Below are 16,795 nucleotides of genomic sequence, written 5' to 3' on the forward strand. Positions count from 1 at the left end.
TGATAGGCCACACACTGTATGATTCCAACCTTATGATGTCTGGAAAAGGCAAAACTATGGAGACAGTATAATGATCAGGGGTTTCCAGGAGTTAGTGGGGAGGGAAGGATGAATAGGCTGAGTACAGAAAATATTTAGGGCAATAAAACTACTCTGTGTGATGCTATAATGGTGGGTAGATGTTATTACAAGTTTATCCCAACCCACAGAAGGTACAACACCAAGAATAAACCCTAATATAAACTATGGTTTGTCAATGTAGGTTAATCAATTGTAGCAAATGTACCTACTCTGGTGGGTAATGTTGATAATGGGGAGGCTATGCATGTGTAGGGGCAGGAGGTATGTGGGGAATCTCTGTACCTTCTGCTCGATATTGCTGTGAACCTAAAACTGCTCTAAAAAGTGAAATATATTAAAAAAAAAACAAAACGTGACTTACAGTGAATGTCTGTTTTTGCTCTGGGCATATGGGCAGAGTCTGAGTAGTTGAGAGCATTCATACAGCCCTGCATGCCTGCATGACTGGCGTCCAGTATAAACCCTGGACACCAAGACTTTTTTTGGGAACATTTTGTATGTGTTGTCAAATATCATTGCTGGGAGAATTAAGTGTGTCCCTGTGCAATTCCACTGGGATGACACATTTGGAAGCTTGTGCCTGGTGTTTCCTGGACTTCACCCTAGGTACCTTTACCCTTTTCTTATCTTCATCTGTATCTTTTCCCTGTAATAAATCATAACCGTGAGTACAACAGCTTTCTTGAGTCCAGTGAGTCCTTTCAGCAAATCATTCAGCCTGACAGTGGTCTTGGAACTCTTGACATAGCTGCCTATGCATACAAACTACCAAAGTGTATTTTTAAAAAGTAATCATGTACTTAGTTCAAACATCATCTTTTTACTTAAATTTAAATTTATTGCATTGTAAACAATTTTCATCATCTTTTATTAGTTTAATGCTTGGTTCATGGGCTCCACTGTAAGGCTGCCTTTGCTTCATATACAATCTCTTCCCCAGTCAGCAGTGGCTATTGTGGCAGTTTGTTTTCACTTGAAGCTGGAGGCACATCTCACCCCAGCTTTTAAAGGGAGAGAAAACAAAGCAAAACAAAGCAGTTCAGGAGACTCTTCTTAGAAAGGAGCAGCTTACACTGCAGACCCTTAGGTCTTCATGGGCTTGTGTAGCATGGGCTTGTGTAGTACCTCCCTCTTTCTTCATCCTACAAGTTATATGATGAACTCAGCTATAAATAAATATCCCAAACTATGACACATCCCCAGTGTGGTTCCAGGTGTGATGAAGGTAACAATTTCTATCCTGCCCCAGTTTGGATGCTCTTTTTATATTGAGCTGGATCATTGACTTTTTTTTCTCTGTCCCCCACTGATCAGGTCTTCAGTCATCTATGTTAAATGATCACCTCTCTACACCAGATCTGTGATGTCAATTCCAGAGAATGAACAGCCTTTGCATTAGCAGTTGCTTCATCAGTTGTATTTCTTCTTGACAACATGCCATTGAAATGCCTGCTATGGCTGCCTGCTTTTCTAGGAGTGAGGATTTTATACCTGTGCAGTGCTCTCTGCTCCCTGCCTTGTCTCCCTGTGGTCTGTCTATACCTACGCTGCTCCAGGGCAGTGCCATGGGAAGCACTTTGCATCTCATGCTCCATTTCTGGGAGGAGGGAGTAGACAGAACTGGACTGAAACAGGCTCTTCTACTGCACAGAATGTATGGAGTTTATGATACCTTGTGGCATCTCAGGGGTTTATTGGTTAACCGTTTCATACCCGTTTTAAGAGTAGGTGATGATTATGCCAAACATGGACTGTCTGCATTTTCCTAGTTCAAGTTTATCAAAATAAATTAAATGCCTTTTTTTTCATTACAGGATGATAATATGGTTTTCCTCTTTTGATTTATTAATACATTTTCTACTATTGAACTACCCTTGCATTTTTGAAATTAACTTTGCTAGGTCATTCTTTTTTTTAAAAAAAACTTATTTCTTTTTTATTTATTTATTTTTTGGCTGCGTTGGGTCTTCATTGCTGCACACGGGCTTTCTCTAGTTGCAATGAGCAGTGGCTTCTCTTGTTGCGGAGCACGGGCTCTAGGCGCGCGGGCTTCAGCAGTTGTGGCTCACGGGCTCTACAGTGCAGGCTCAGTAGTTGTGGCACACGGGCTTAGTTGCTTGGCGGCACGTGGCATCTTCCGGACCAGGGCTCGAACCCGTGTCCCCTGCATTGGCAGGCGGACGCTTAACCACTGCGCCACCAGGGAAGCCCTAGGTCATTCTTTAACATTTAAAAATATTCAAACTAAATGGGCTCATCTTTTACTTAGGAGTTTTGTGTCAGTTCTTTTAAGGGCAGTTGGTTTGAAGTTTGTATTCTCCTTGTTAGAATGGATGCTAACTTCATGTAAGGGAGAGAAACAGTTTCTTTCTATATCTATGTTCTGGACCAGTTTATATAACATAGAAAAAATTTGTTCCTGGAAAGTTTGAAATAATTCATCTGTAAAACCATCTGCGTCCTGCACATTTTTGAGGAGTAGTTCTGTGACAACTTTATTTTTTACATGAAAATTGATTTATTTAGATTTTCTACCTCGTCAAGGGCCAATTTTGGTAATTTATATTTTCTTAGACTACTGTTCATTTCTTTCTGATTTTATTATTATAGAAATGTGCAAAGCATTTTCTTGGAGTTCTTTTAATATCCTTTCTGTTCTCTTTTTCATTTCTGTCTTTGTGTATAGGGTACTTCTGGCAGCATAATTGCTTTTTGTATGATTGTTAGAAGTCAAGTCATTTTTAGATAAATTCTTTAGATAAAGTCCTATACATACAGTGTTATGAATTGGAGCTCTGGTCCTAATCATGCTATAAAAATACCAATGTTAATCATAAAAGTAAATGCAAGGAAATTATAAAATATAGTTAATTAGAGGCAAATACTTATAAATTCATAAAACAAATATTTACAATAAAATATATATTGCAAATATCCCATTTTGAGGATTTTTCTCTGTGGAATTTCTTTAAATGAATTCAGAAAGTTTGGATTGAGATTGTTTTTCTCTGTTTCTTGAAAGGTTCCTTGAAGCAAATACAGATGCTCTTCATTGATCAAGGTAAGATCTTCTGCCTTGAGAATTCCACTGTGCAGAGTTTTTGAATGGTAAATTCTGGAAGGTAGGGCTATTTTCATGATAATTCTATATGACTGATCATAGGGTACAAGGGGTAGAGATGAATCCGAACAGAGAGGCAGAGAGCAGTTCATGATGTGTCCTGTATGTTATGTACCATCTACAAAATTTTGGGCTAGATCCTTATAAACAATGGAGAGTCATTGAAGAGTTTTAACCATTTGTGTAGTGTGATCATATTGCATTTTATAAATATAACTCTGCCAATGTGAGGCATGGATTAGAAGGAAGAAAGCATGAAGGCAGAGAGACCAGTTAAGAAGTCAGGGAAATGACTTAGGAGGCAGAAGGGATAGATTCAAACAATATTTAAAAGGTGAAATGGCAAGTCTTAGAGACCAATTAAATGTGAAGGGTGGGGTAAAGGAAGACATTTAGATTGGTTTCCAGATCACTCATGGCCAGAATGATTGGGTGAATGACGGTATCATTTGTTAAGGTAATTTGGAAAAGGAACAGGTGTTAGTGGGAAGATGATAAATTGCTTTGCACATATTGAATGTTCAATGAATGTTCTATGGAACATTCAAGAAGAGCTGTATGTGGGAGCAAGCTGTATATACTAGTCTAAAATTCAGCAGAGAGGTTTGATCTGGATCATGAATTCTGGCACGATTAGAATACGCTAACCAAAGGCATGAGATGAGTTTGCCTAGAGAGTGTTTTGTGGAAGAATGAAGAGGGCCAGGGCCAAACCCTGGGAAATACCACAGTTTAAAAACCATTATATTTATTTATTTTAAAATATTTATTTATTTATTCACTTATTTATTTACTTTTGGCTGTGTGGGTCTTCGTTGCTGCACGCAGGCTTTCTCTAGTTGCAGCGAGCGGGGGCTACTCTTTGTAGTGGTGCATGGGCTTCTCATTGCAGTGGCTTCTCTGTTGCAGAGTATGGGCTCCAGGCACATGGGCTTCAGTAGTTGTGGCACACGGGCTCAGTAGTTGTGGCTTGGGGGCTCTAGGGCGCAGGGTCAGTAGTTGTGGCACATGGGCTTAGTTGCTCTGTGGCATGTGGAATCTTCCCGGACCAGGGATCGAACCCGTGTCCCCTGCATTGGCAGGTGGATTCTTAACCACTGCACCATGAGGGAAGTCCCAAAACCATTACATTTAAATAAAGTGTTTTCATCACGCCCTCCCAAAATTCGGTCCTCTCTTCTGATGAATATCTTTTCAAGCACTTAGGCTCAAACCTTCAGGTCATATTCCTTCCTCTCCTGCTGAGTCTATTCTCTTCAAGTGACCCTTACTCTCCATTCTCCCTGTCCCTTCCCTAGACCACTAATGTCACCCACCTGGCACAAGCCCTCCAGCCTCAGAAAAGGCTCTCTTATCTGAGATCATCGGGGCCAATGGCTTTCAATGTTGTTTTTAAGTCTGTTTAAGCAGAGAATTGTAAAAATAATGACACTCAGATACCTTATGAACATATAAATATACACTCACTCATCTTTCGATGTAGCCGTAACATTTTCCTGACTGTTGATCCATTTATTGCTATTCTTTATTGTCCTCTTAAAAGCTATATCCATAGTGAATAATAATAATAGTAATAATAATAATAATAATAACAGCCCTTCTTTAACACTTTCAATGTAGCAGATACTCTTGTATGCACTTTAAAAAATTTAAACTCTATTAATCCTTACTGCAGACTCTGAGGTAGGTACTATTAGTAACCTGATTTTACAGATAAGAAAACTGAGGCACATAAAGGCTAGGTAAGTCTCATAGACAGCAAATAATAGAACTGGAATTGGATTTAATAAGTTTAGCTCTATAGGCTCTTGCTGTGCTACACTCTGAAAGTCCAAAACTCTTACAAAGTAACTTGACTATAGGCTCTTTCTAGATGTTCATTTTCCCCCCCCATCTTTTACCTGTCTCACGCACCCTTAATCTTACAGCATTTATTACACTCTTATTTAGTCTTTCCCAAAGCAGGTAGTTTCGTTTTTACAGAAACTACCACCCTCTTTCCTTTTGCACTCATAATTAACTTTGTCTTAAAATATTTAAATTATGTAATTGCAACTAAAGTTCATACACAACTTTGGGAACAAATATCATGACTCTTGATCAGCAAGCAACTCATCTGGAAAGAGGAAGAACACAAGGGTGTGTTTGGGTATATCTTCCTGGTCTCCGCATCCAGAGATTTGAGACACAGCATTGAGAGCAGAGATTAATGAGGCATTTCAGTTACGAGGGGGTCAGTTAAGAGAACTTCTGCTTTCTCTCAATTTCCAGTGTCTTGCTATTCTGATCCATTCTGCCCAGGACTTTCAGGGTGAGTCATTTTCCTAAATGATTAAGTCACTCACCTGATCGAAAACATGCAGCCGTTTCTCCATTGCCACAGAACAAAGTCTTGAGTCCAACAGAAAACCTAAATTCTCAGCGTAAAGTCTTCCATGATTTATCCCAGACTGATCTCGGGTGGCCTCGGCCTGCAGCGGCTTGAAGCAGGATTTCGGTTCCTGGCCAGTGATTGAGGTCTGGTCGTGGCGGTGAGAGCACCGAATCCTAGCCACTAGACCAGTGGTCAGTGACAAGGCCCTGGCCCTACAGCTTTGCAGAAAAAGAATTCCCACAAAGACGGAAAGTAGTGAAACAAGTAAAATATTTATTAGGAGAAAAAAAGAAGTACAGTACATGTGGATAGACACACGGGTGGGCTCAGAGAGAGAGTCGCTCCCTTGAATCACTGTTACGGGGCATTTCTTCCAGGTTTCCTTTGACCAATTATTTTGATTTGCCTGGTTCAAAGTCCGTATTTGGTGTATCTCAGGATCGTCCCACCTGTGCAGGCACATCTCTTTGCCAAGATGGAATCTACCGAAGAGGCCTATGGGTAGTGAGCATCAGTTGGCATCACTCCCTTTTTGACCTCCAAGGAGCCTTTCTGCTCATGTGTAGTCAGGTCTCCTGACTTAGAGAATGAGGAATATGTGGTCTCTTATCTTCTATCTGGGCAGGGCCCAGCCTCCTCTCTCAATTGTCTTATTGTTCCCATCTCGGAATATTGGTCTCCAGCAAACGTACTCAAACCTTTGCCCTGAGGGCCCATCTATCTCCTGCCTCAAAAGCACCTCTCTAAATACATTTTTCCTCTCCATGCTCCAGGAATATTAATCTATACTGAGTTTGAGTTTTGAAAACCCATAATCAACTTCATTAATAATTCCCCTAGGCAGCATGTAGGCTTCTTGTTAAGTCCTCTGCCCCCTCTCTTTATTCTAGAAACTGCAACAGCTACAAGGGGTATAGGAAAGGGAAGGAAAAAGGCAGAAACAGAGTACACAGGATCGGTTGTATGAGCTCTCCAAGGCCCTGTGGCAGATTTTCCTGATATGGCTATGGCAATATTTCTGCTTCAGACATGTTCTTAAGAACGTTGCCATTCTTCCCTCCAAGAGGTGGGGTCTCTGTTTTCTCCCTATGATTTGGGGCAGGAACTTGTAACCACTTCTGCAATGTAATGCTATATAACTTCCAAAGCTAGGGTATAGAAAGGATATAGTCTACATATGGCTCTCTCCCTTAGGATGCTTGCCCTTTGAACTCTGCCACCATATTGTGATGAACTCAAACTAGCTTTTTAGACCTAGAGACCATATGCAGAAGCCCAAGTGGAGAGGAACTCCAGGCCCCAGCTGACAGCCAGTATTAACTGCACGACACGTGAGTGAATGAGCCTCCAGATGATTCCAGCCCTCAGCTTTGCAGTCTTCCAGCTGGGGCCCAGAAAGTGTAGAACAGAGGCAAGCCGACCCCACTCTACTCTGTCCAAAACCTGATCCACAGAATCTGTGAGCATAATAAATTGTTGTTTTTCTCCACCAACTTTTGGAGTAATTTGTTATGCAGTCATAGTAAGTGAAACAGGCCCTTTGTACAAATAAGTAGATAAATAGGGGTCCTCGTCCCATAATTTTGAGTTAGAAATGGTTGGAGAAGCCCCTCCCTTTGAGGACTACTTGCTCAATGTTTTTATCCCCAACTCCTACTGCCCTTTACTACCGGGTTCCACTGGAGTATGAAGTGGAACTGGGGGCCTGGACTTGAAGTCTCAGCCAACAGCTCCTCACCCCAGGGGCCTCCTGTGCCTCCCCCCACCATCTTACCTGTGCTCCGATTTTGTCAGATGGCCGCCAGCACAGTATCGCTGGATGATTCTTTTTTCCTTCTGCGAACTCCTTAAGCTCCTGCTTAACGTTGACTGTGTTGGTTAATGCCAACCTCAGTTATCTTAGGCCATTAGAAGCAGTGAAATTATAGTGTATGTGCTCCCTAGAAAATCACTTCTGCTTTAGAATTTCTTCACATACCAATCTGTGTTCAATAACAATATTTTCACAACATTGATCAAAAGGGGGCAAAATGATCACAGTATGCTGTGGGTAAAAAAAGAGTTGGCGATATTTTGCTACTCTTGGCAACTCTCTCCTATCACTAGTCCCCCAAAACTCTTCCTGCCTCTTTTTCCCCTGCAGGCTCTTCTTCACGTCCTTGCCTTTGCCTGGAAATCCCCGGAATTTTACCTATCTTTTTTAGCTCAGTTCAACACGCCAACTCCTTTAAGCAGCCATGCTTGGTGGCATCTTATCCAACTTTATGCTCCTTCAGAATTTTGTTTATAATGCTTTTAAATCCTCTTCTTGTGATTAACATATCTGTACATATGGATTATGTCCTTGGCTAGGGAGTGAGGTCTTTGTTGGTGTTTATGTCCTCCGCACTTAGCAGAATACCTTTCACCTAAGAGATCCACAACACAAGTTTGTTGACTTAAATTTCTAAGTTAAATTTCTAAATGACAAGGAATGGTGAAATATTATAATAAGGTTATAATAGTATAATAAGGTTTATATGATATGTATTTATTATATATGATTATAAGCTTCAGAAATTTAAAACTGATTGGAGTCTTTGAGTCTGGTGTGTATGTGTATGTGTGTGAATAGATACATATGTAAGTATAAAAAAATATATATATATATTTACATGCAATGTAAATTAGTGTCTCATTTCCTTCACATTTCTATAAATTATTGTTCCCACTATTTGGGCTTAACTTTGTATCTAATTTCAGAAAAGGCTTCAAGGGACTTACCTGGGAGAACCAAGGAATTTTAGTGATGGCAAGTTATCACACACACCTAGTGTTTAATCTGGATAGTTGGTAGAAGTGTACCCTAATTATTTGGTTCTGATTAAGAATTAATAAACCCTTACAGCAGCTGAATGTGAAAATTTGAACATGGAGAGTGATAAAAAATATGGCAAGAGGGAGCAAGAAAAAATGTTAACTTTTAAAAATATTTATTTATTTATTTTTGGCTGCGTTGGGTCTTCATTGCTGCGCGCGGGCTTTCTCTAGTTGCGGGGAGCGGGGGCTACTCTTCTCTGCGGTGCGCAGGCTTCTCATTGCGGTGGCTTCTCGTTGCGGAGCACGGGCTCGAGGTGCGCAGGCTTCAGTAGTGTGGCTTGCGGGCTCTAGAGCGCAGGCTCAGTAGTCGTGGTGCATGGGCTTAGCTGCTCCACGGCATGTGGGACCAGGGATCGAACTCGTGTCCCCTGCATTGGCAGGTGGATTCTTAACCACTGTGCCACCAACGAAGCCCAATGTTAATTTTTTAACATAGCTTTTACTTTAAGTTAAAAAGTGTTATTAGCATATTCCTATTTCAAAATATTTGCTAGACTAAATAGCTTCTACTTTGGAAGTGAGATAAACTACATAAAATAATTGTTTAGAAAAAGTACACATGAATAAATTGTTCCTTACTAACAATATGATATACATCTTCCATTCAAAGATATTAATATCAATCCTTTCTTTATGCAAAACTTTTTCCAGCTACAGCATTTCAATTAACATACCCATCTATTTCCATATGAACAGGGATCTGTGCTAATTTTACACTAATTTCTAAGATGAATAATTGAGATATTGGATGCAATGCCTCAAAAAACTGAATCTTGTTTGGTACTTGAAGTAACAAGTCCTGAGCCATGAGTTAATCAAGAAAACTATAGATAGGTCTTCATTAACATACCAAGAATCAGCCCACCAATAACGAAATCACTGAACATGCACATTTAATGGTGCAAAATTCAATCACATTTAACTCAGCCTGAAAATATCAGTATCTTAATAATTCCTTGTGTTTATATAGACAAGAAACTTTCCTGTGGAGAGAGCAAAGTTCTTTTGCATATCTTGATTAACCACATTTAAGAGCAAGTGCCATTATCCGCACTTGACAAAATATCAAAAAGGTGAAGTAACTTAGCCAAGGTCACACTGACAGAGAGAGATCTAAATCAGCTCTAGACATCTTGGCTGCAATTAACACTCTCCTGAATCCAGAAATAAACAAGACAAAATATATTTCTATACTTGGATGCTTCCAAGATATTATAAGGTCTCAAAAGGTACTGTCACCCACCTGTGCCTCCCTCCCAGTGCTATATGCAATGAGTGAGGAAGTGTGGAAAGCAAAGGAGGCACCTGCCAGCAGTTTTGAAGCCTTGATTCTGGAAAAGGATGTAAATGGAAACCAGAGACACATCTATGTACCCAACTATTTTGAGCTGTGGCTTGGTCATAAACATTCTATAGTATGGTTCAAGGGTGCTGTAACGTGATCCTTTGTGACCATGGAATCAGGCACAAAGCACCCAGTCATAATATGGACCCCTTTAAAAACGCTAGAGGATGAAGGTTGCCATGTATGTGGTGCTGGGGAGCCCCAGATGCTGATCAATCACGGAATAAGGGGTAGAGGAAGTCTGAAAGGGAGGTGAAATTGGCAGAGTTGTCCTAGGCTCTTGGTATGTCCCCAGTCCTTCCTCAGATGTAATTTTGTGGCCTGGTTGGTACTTGTGTCTGGATAGAGAAATAGTTAAAAAAAAAAAGAAGGAAAGAAAAGAAAAACTCAGATTAGAAGTTAGGGTTGATACTAGATCTGGACTGGAAAATAAAAGGTACATCTGTCCTCGTTCCTCTGTCCTGTGGCACTGGAAGTGAAACGCATTTGTCACCCTGGACTAGATGCTCTTTAGAAATCCTTCTAGTTTTATCATTTTCGTATCCTGCTTAAGTAAAGAGCTTTTGAAAATTACAGAACAAACAATTTTTTTCCCAAATGCTCTAGTCTGTTAATTGCCCTCTCTGAATGCATGGAAGTGTGATTGTTTTCTTAAAGGTATAACTTAAGGCAGATATAGCACTACAAGGTCATCTCAAGAGGAACAGGTAAAAGAGCAAGATGTCCTCTGTTTAGATACGTCAATATCTAAAAAAAAAGCTCACAGAGAATGTCAACTGACTGATTCAACACATTTCCAGAAGATGAAGGTATATTAGAATCCTGAAGAAAACAAGGCAGAGAAAACTTTGCTCATTAATCAGCAATTACTGGTAGCTAGTCAATATCACAGGTTTGATAAAGTGCCAGAGCCCACTAATGGTATGAGAACATTAAGTCTTTGGTCACAAAGTCACAGCAAGACCTCATTCAGATTTACTTTGGAGCTGTCTGGGCTTGGAGCTGTTGCTGTGAATAACAAATCTGATATTTTTCTTATGCCCCCATTTCTGTGCTGCACTTGCACTTGGTGAAAACAAAAGCAGGCCAGAGCAGAATAGCAGCTAGAGATTGGCATTACTGGTTGAGAACTTTGACACATAGAAAGCTAAACTCATCCAGCTCATGTAGTCTTGGCACATGCCAGAATTCGATCTCCAAAACTCTGCTAATACTGGCTGTTGGCTTCCTCAATTACCTTGAAAGATGGGCCAGCTACAGTCTTCTGAGACTAAAGGGATACCCACTTGGGCTATCACCTCATAGATTTTTCTCTTGCACCGGCCTTTTCAGTAAAATGAAAATAGAATCTAGATTACCTCCCCCTATTCCCAAGGAAATTTAAAACCATCTAAAGGAGTGACACACATATTTAACAAGATTCTATCCACTTACTACCTTATTCAAGACTCCAGTTAAAGTTGAGATATTGCTCTGTAATATTGGTGCTTGGTCATGCTAAATCTTCATAGGTCAGATACAATATTCGCAAGTGAAATGGCCTAAAGCTTTCTATTCAAAGTGTAGTTCAAGGCTTAGTAGCATCCATATAGCCTGGGGATTGTTACAAGTTCAGAACTCAAGCTCCACCCAAAATCAGAATCTGTATTTTAATGTGATTCCCAGGAGACTCAGATTCACATTAAAGTACTGGCATATACGACTTTTACTATTTTTACGACAAATGGTATTTGTCAGGCATTCCTTGTGAAAGAATGCCTACTTAGATTCCTACTTGCAGTCAGAAGCACAGACAGAATTGGAATAGAATAAACCACCAAACACAATTTGTATGTAAAGTCCAACTCTCTGTCTAAATGAACATAAATTCTTATTAGTGGCAGAATAAATAGTGATATTGTCCTTACCAAAAAATGGCCCCTCCCATCTTCAAAATATGACCTTCAAAGAAAGTAGCTCAAAAACCCACTCTTCTGAATTTCAAATACTTTTGTTGTTTCCCTAAAGAGGTACTTTTCAGTGACTGCATTAAGCTTGCTTCCTAGCTGCACTAAAGGCTATGGAAAAATATTCATTACTAGGGAAATAGGACATACAAATATGAAATTAGCTCAAGACCTCTCATCCTATAAAATAGTCCAACACTATATGAATAGCAATCTACTTAGTAAATAAAGTGCTCGGTTCCATAACTGATTGATCCCGGCTGACCATTGTTAAATCTTGTCTGGCCTGTCTCCAAGACGTTTGTGTTGTCCTGGCAGCCGCAGGCGTTCTCAGGGGGCAGGAGACCAAGAGGCGGGCAGAAGGGGGAACGCTGCCAGCAGCCCATCCTGGATTCTCACCCTCTTCTTTTAGTGACTTGCTTTGTGAGTCATTTAACTTGGAGGAAAGACCCCCTACTCTAAAGCAATCAGATCTGTCACCATTAAAGGCTGAAATGATAAGCAAGAAAAAAAATAGCAGAAAGATAGTGTATAATAGGAACTTTATCCTTGGTAACATTTTGAGGAACCCATTAAAGAAGAAAGTCAATTTCTCCTCAAAACTTGGAAAACTTCTACCAATTTATAACCAGAAGAAAGAGAGAGAAAAAAAGAAAGCTACTTTTAAATTTATTTTCTATGTTTCTTTGACATAGAGGAATTTTTCCCAATAAGGCACTGAGGATTCTAACCAAGAAATCCCAAACAGTTATAGTATCACAAAGGATGATACTTACAGATACACTTTTAGGGTGCTTCTTGCCAGATGATGTTTGTCTGTTCATACACCATCCAGAAGAGATAATGCTGGATGAAGGAAATAGGTCGTCAATGGGTACTGGGTTTGAGGGAAGCTTTATAATAAAGGTTCACCAATTATTGTAAAGATTTCATTTTAAATTATGCATAATAAATTATTCTTGGTTCATTTGTATTTACTATATAGGTGATATTATTATTATTTTTAAAATAAATTTATTTATTTTATGTATTTATTTTTGGCTGTATTGGGTCTTTGTTGCAGTGCGCGGGCTTCTCATTGTGGTGGATTCTCTTGTTGCGGAGCGTGGGCTCCCGGTGTGCAGGCTTCAGTAGTTGTGGCACATGGGCTCAGTAGTTGTGGCTCACAGGCTCTAGAGTGCAGGCTCAGAAGTTGTGGTGCACGGGCTTAGTTGCTCTGCGGCATGTGGGATATTCCCGGACCAGGGCTTGGACCCGTGTCTCCTGCATTGGCAGGCGGATTCTTAGCCACTGTGCCACCAGGGAAGTCCCTGTGATATTATTTATATTAACTTGATGGGGAAAATAGTTATGGCTCAATAACAAAAAGAGGATATACTTCTTTATGTTCCAATGGATATACGTAACCTAGAAAATCATATTTTCATAATTTTCTTTTAAATAAATACATAGATTATATTACAGTGGGGACAGGATATTCACACTTGTGCCAGAGCACAAATAAATGAATGAATACTGAGTGTTTATCTGGATAATCCAGTCGCCTCAAATCTTCCACTGAGGACAAAATAGTTGTAAGGGATTAAAGACTTTGAATTAGATGGAACATTACTACTGAAACTCTCAGTCACATATCACTTTTGCTTTACCTGTATGGACAGAGAATCTTTGCTTTTCTTCTGTCGATTACCATGCCACTCTGTGAATAGACCATAGGGATCTGCCTAATGCAGACACACAGGAGCTCTTTTAAAAGCATCTCCACTTAAAAAAGGAAAAGTAGGAAGGAGAGGGATTGTAGCCTCAACTGGGTTTAGTGGAGGTCCTGACCACAAGCTTCATTTTCACAGCTGTGTGTTCCATCCATCATAGAACCACAGGTGTGAAGTTACTTCAGGAGGAGATCTATTCTGTCCACTGTCTCCAGGTGGTATTTCTCCTATATTATTCTTGACCAGTGAGAATCATTTATCAATGCTAAAATTTTAAGTAAATGATTCAAGCTATAGAAGAAAGAACAGTACAAACAGTATGAGTTAGATAAGTTATTTTTAAAATATATTTTAAAGATATTTAAAAATATATTTCAAGGTATCCCTTCGAGGCCTGTGTAGATTGTCTAAAGTTTTATCTGGTTAGTTTAAACCGTCTTACTGGTTTGTAATTAGTGTTCACGTATCAAAGATATTAGAAGTTGTAAGTTAGGAGACCTATATTCAAGTCTTGGCTTTGCCAGCAACTTACCATAAGTCTTTGGGTAAATTACTCACATTTTCTGGGCTTTTCTCACCTCTGGTGACAATGGGAAGGATTAGACTAGAATGAACTTGAAGGTTCTGTTCTGACATTTTGTACTGGAAAGACTCAATTTCTGATCTTCAACACCTTGTAATAAATATTAATAATATTCATACACTGCATACTACTTTATAGCTCACAGATTACTTTCAAATATATGATTTCTTTTAACTCTCTCCAGTGCCTGTGAGTTAGACACATTTCATAGACCTGAGAACAAGCTCAGAGAAGTTGTAACTTATCCAAGATCACAGAGTTACTTACATAGCAGAGCTAGATAGACAGGTCTTCCTACTCCCAAGTTCAATTTTCTTTCTATTGTATTCAGCTCTTTCAAGGTTATGGTAATATAGAAGCACGATTAGTTTAGTTTTTGTTAAATAATAACATGAAAACGTGGTATCATTAAAAAACAAAAAACAAAAACCAAAAACCCCAAAGCCTCTGGATTTAAAGTCAGAGAACTAAGTTTCATGGACAGTTCTGACACTTTGATTTGGGGAAGTCACCTAACCTCTCTGAGCCCCAGTTTCCTCATCTGTAAAAAAAGGGGTTTGGACTACATGACTTTTGGGCTTACTTCTGGCTTAAAATTCTTATTTTCTTCTTAATGGCTATGACTATTTCTAGACTAATTTTGTGATAGATTAATATTAAAGTGAAACTCTTTTCTAGACTGTAAGAGGTTTAAAAAAGTACACTGATAGACCACTTTCACTGCCTATTATTCATGCTCTTTGGCCACCTGCAAATTAAAAACCTTGGACTAATATTACTGACTGAATGCCATTTTCCAACAAACTAGTTAACTTAAGATTTCACAGAGGAGTAAATTATTTTGGCTGAGTTATGTAGGAAATGTATGGAGTTGCATTTTCTGAGAGGTCTTGACAGAAGAACTTATTTGGGAACCAATGGCAGAAAACCTAAGGGAGCTCACTATGAAGACATTTCCTCTTGGCAGCGTATTGAGTGACATCTCTGCCTCTCTGGTATAGTATCTTATTGCCATACTTACTCATTGCCCTGAAAGTTTATAACTGGTAGAAATTTCTTTTTAAGATGAAGAAAAGGGACTTCCCTGGTGGCGCAGTGGTTAAGAATCCACCTGCCAATGCAGGGGACACGGGTTTGAGCCCTGGTCTGGGAAGATCCCACATGCCTCGGAGCAACTAAGCCCGTGCGCCACAACTACTGAGCCTGCGCTCTAGAGCCCGCGAGTCACAACTACTGAGCACGTGTGCCAGAACTACTGAAGCCCGCGCGCCGAGAGCCTGTGCTCCACAACAAGAGAAGCCACTGTGATGAGAAGCCTGCGCACCACAACAAAGAGTAGCTCCCGCTCGCCGCAACTAGAGAAAGCCTGCACTCAGCAACGAAGACCCAATGCAGCCAAAAAAGTAAATAAAATAAATAAATAAATGAAAAGATGAAGAAAAATCACTTGAAAATAGCGGAGGGTATGACGGTGAGTGTTTCAAGAGTTAGAGACAAAGAAGAGTTTTGAACCTGCTCCTTCTTTGCCCGCCTCCCCATCTGAGCAGAACATTGTAACTTTTGAAGCTAACATAGAATGGATCATAAGCAACTTGCTGAGCTGGTGACTTTATGCACAATTAAGCTTTGTTGGGACCTTCTTTATTTGTAATAGCGCTGTTACGGCGTGGGATGCTATTCAGCTCTAAACAACATTCCATTTAATAACGAGGCATTAGTTCACCCATTAAATCAGTGCCATCATGAACTGATAAGTATCACCCTTTTCCTTGGCCTCACTTGGCTCTTCTGCCCAGCAAACAAAGCATGGCAATGGCATGGCCCTTGAGATGAGAAGGATGGAGGGAGGATAGATTGAACAATGATGATCAAAATTCCATCTACTCACAGAAATGGAACTTTGCCGTGGTCTTTTCCTTTCCTTAAATATAACCTTATATATGTTCCAAGCAGCACTTCAAGTGCCTTTAAAAACAACAGCACCAACTACTACATCTCTTACACACCAAAAAAAAAAAAAAAAAAGGAAATGTATGGAAGGGCATGCAAAAGATGTGCACTGACAAATATGAGTAAGAATGTTCATAGCAGCATCACTTGTAATAATCAAAACTAAAAACAGCTCAATGTCCATCAGGAGTAGAATAGATAAATAACTTAACGGTATATTTGTACAACAGAAACTCGAGAAACTACCTCTACACTCAACAGTATGAATAACTCTCACAAACCTAATTTTGAGAGAAAGAAACCAAAAGAGTGCACATATAATGTATGAATCCATCTACATAAAGCAAAAGTTAGCAAAACGAATCTCTGGTATTAGAAGTCAGGATAATGGTTACCTTTGAGGAGGAGTAAAGGGTAGAGATTTAGAAGAGCAAGGAGAGGCTTCTGAGTGCTAGTAATTATTTCTTTAAATCTGAGTGATGAATACATGTGTATGTTCACTTTTCATTGATCTCTGCATTATATTTTGTGTCTTTTTCTAAAGACATCTTTTACTTCAATGAAAAGTTTATTTAGAAATTATATGAGAAATGAGAAACTGTTTTAGTAAGACTGAGTGAGTGCTCTATGGACATCAGCTCAATTAAGTCTAGCTGGCAACCATAAACAGTCAGTTTCATTTACTTACAATTAATTTATTATTTGTAATCCACTCTTTATTTTAGAATAAATCGAGATTTACAGAAAAGTCGCAAAGATGATACAGAGAGTTCCCTTATATCACTCATCCATTTTCCTTTTATTGTTAATATTTTATGTTACAA

Source organism: Eubalaena glacialis, chromosome 12 (assembly GCF_028564815.1).
Source record: "Eubalaena glacialis isolate mEubGla1 chromosome 12, mEubGla1.1.hap2.+ XY, whole genome shotgun sequence".
Lineage (NCBI taxonomy): Eukaryota > Metazoa > Chordata > Mammalia > Artiodactyla > Balaenidae > Eubalaena > Eubalaena glacialis.